Source organism: Propithecus coquereli, unplaced genomic scaffold (genome assembly GCF_000956105.1).
Source record: "Propithecus coquereli isolate 6110/MARCELLA unplaced genomic scaffold, Pcoq_1.0 Scaffold162, whole genome shotgun sequence".
In the NCBI taxonomy this organism is placed as follows: Eukaryota; Metazoa; Chordata; class Mammalia; order Primates; family Indriidae; genus Propithecus; species Propithecus coquereli.
Window position 1 is genome coordinate 1,596,157 of NW_012140747.1, and position 2,821 is coordinate 1,598,977.

Sequence of the window (2,821 nt, forward strand, 5' to 3'; positions counted from 1 at the left end):
GGAAGTTTAACAATTATAAAATATTTTAATGTGATGCCTATTTTCCGATTTTTTTAATTGAGAGAAAAATGTCCTCTAGAACTTTTTTCCTCCTCCAGCACAGAATCCAATCCAGGGTCACACACTATGTTTAGCTGTCATGTCTACCTAGACTCCTTTAATCTGGAACAGTTTTCCTCCACTAAATATCTTTTGTTTTGCTTTGAAACTGGGTCTCGCTACATTACCTAAGCTGAGCTAAAGCAATCCTCCTCCCTCGGCCTCCTGAGTACCTGGGAGTACCTTTTAAACTTATCTTTACATGGTATCATGCAAGATTTTAAAAGTTGAGTTTTTAAACAAACTATATAGGGAAGTTCCATTAAAAAGAAAAAAAAAAAGAGGTTAAGTGGAAGAGTTGGGAAAAGTTCAGAAGACTTAGATAAAAATATGTAAATCTTCCTATCCAAGAGTGGCTTTTGGTATACAGTCTATACATTTGGAAGCTTTATAGTGAGGAGGCTTCTAGGTTTCTCTGAGACTGGCAATTCTTAGATTAGTGGTTTATCTTGTCTCTTAAGATTTCAAAAAATAGCATATCATCAATTTATACAAATAAATCTGGCCAATGATCTGATGGCTATTTGTAAAGAATGGATCTAGGAAAACTACTACTGTCACCAAAATTCTCTCCTCCAGTTAACAGAAACACACAATCCCAACAAGCAACACTCTAAAGAAAAGGAATTACTGTGATCATGCACAGATATAATAGACACTGGAATTAGAACACTTGTTCTTTTACTCCGCAAACATTTCCTATGTGCCAACTACGTGCCAGGCTTATACTAGCTGTGGGGGATCCAGCGGTGAACAAAGAAAGCATGGTACCCCCTCTTACGAAGCTTATAATTTAGCAAACCACCAAGACTCCTGCTTTCAGACAGGAAAGATAGTATTTTTCCCTATTTTGCAGATGAAGCGACTGGATTCTAAGTGGTAATGTGCCCTCAGTCACGTAAGTACTAAGTGTTCTAGAGCTGAGGTCCCCAACCCCAGTCCGGTAACCAGTCCATGGCCTGGGAGCGACAGGGTCATAGAGCTCCTCCTCCCCACCCCCAAGCCCAGTCCGTGGAAAAACTGTCCTCCATGAAACCAGTCCCTGGTGCCAAAAAGGTTGGGGACTGCTCTTCTAGAGGGACAAGAAAAGTAAACACTAAAATCACATTCTTATATCCCCTAATATAACGCTTAACCTGCCTGTGTCTGGCTCTAGAAGAATTCCTTAACCACATCCTCAAAGCCTATCCACTGACTCCAAAGGCACAGTGTACCCTCATCCCCAACGTACTAGCTTTGTTTCACTGAGTCAGTCATCAGCTAGTTCCCAAATACCGGATTTGTGCTTTCGCTTAAAAAATAAAAAAAAATAAAATAAAAACAGGTAATCTCCACACATTAGAAAAAACCCAGAAACTGTACACAAGGTACATACAGTCTTTTGGGTGCTTAAGCTATTATGGTAACATTAAAACCTGGTAAAAACTGATGATACCATACTAATTTTCTTTCTACCTATTCCCATTTGGATTCATTTTAGAAGAAAAATAATAGGAGACTCCATTTCTCCTGGTTTATTTTTCTATTTCAAAACAGCAACACAGGTTAATCTAATTAGTGTGAGTTATACTTTCAAGGAAAGAAAACAGTGCAACTAAGTCAGTGAGAACTGGCACCGACTCCTACCTCCCCGTAATTTCCCCCCACTCATCTCTTCAACCCCAGCACTCACTCTGCAAACACTTCTCCAACCATGGAGAGCAGGGGTCAGCCAACTTACTCTGTTACACAGCACATGCTTTTTGCTTTCTGGGGCCTAAGGTCTTTGCTGCAACTACAGTCATGCCTCACTTAACAATGGGGATACATATTCCATGAAATGTGTGTTCAGCAACTTACTGTGCGAACATCAGAGTGTGCTGACACAAACCTAGATGCTGTAGCCAACTAAATACCTAGGCTATGTGGTGTAGCCTACTGCTCCTAGCTACAAAGCTATGTTAGCATGTTACCGTGCTGAGTACTACAGGTAACTGTAACACAATGTTAAGTATTTGTGCATCTAAACACAGAAGAGGTAACGCGCTGTGCCACAATGCCATGATGCCTATGATGTCTCCAGGTGACAGGAATTTTCCATCTCCATTATAATCTTACGGGACACGTATCACAAATACGTGTCCATCACTGACTGAAACACCACTACGCAGAGCACGATTATACTTAACTACCACTACAGCCTGAAAGCTGTCACAGACAACACATAAAAAAACAGGAGTGGCTATATTCTAGCAAAGCGTTATTCATGAACACTGAAATCTAAACTTCATATAACTTTCACGCATCATAAATTAGTATTCTTCCCTGAGATTTTTTCGAACCATTTAAAAACGCAAACATCACTGTTAGCTCATGGATTATACAAACGCAGGCATACAACTTTGGTAGCGTGCAAACCCCTGACGGAGCCTGGCCTTTCCTTACCTCAGTCAACTGACACTTCAGCTCTAAACCTAGAACTTGACAGGAAACAAATAATTCTTATTCCACTTTCAGTCATTTGCAAATCACCTTCCTTTATCTCAGAAAAAGACAAATTATAATTCTTATGTCTGAGCATTAATTTTGAGAAATTTCAGTAACTGCTAAAAATAAAACACATCTAGATTACAATTATTTTTCCCAACGAATAACTCTTTCACTCCTCATATTCTAAAGATAAATAAAAGCTGTCAAGGAAAGTAGCAGATCATGCCCCTTAAGGAAAAAAAAAAAAAAAAAA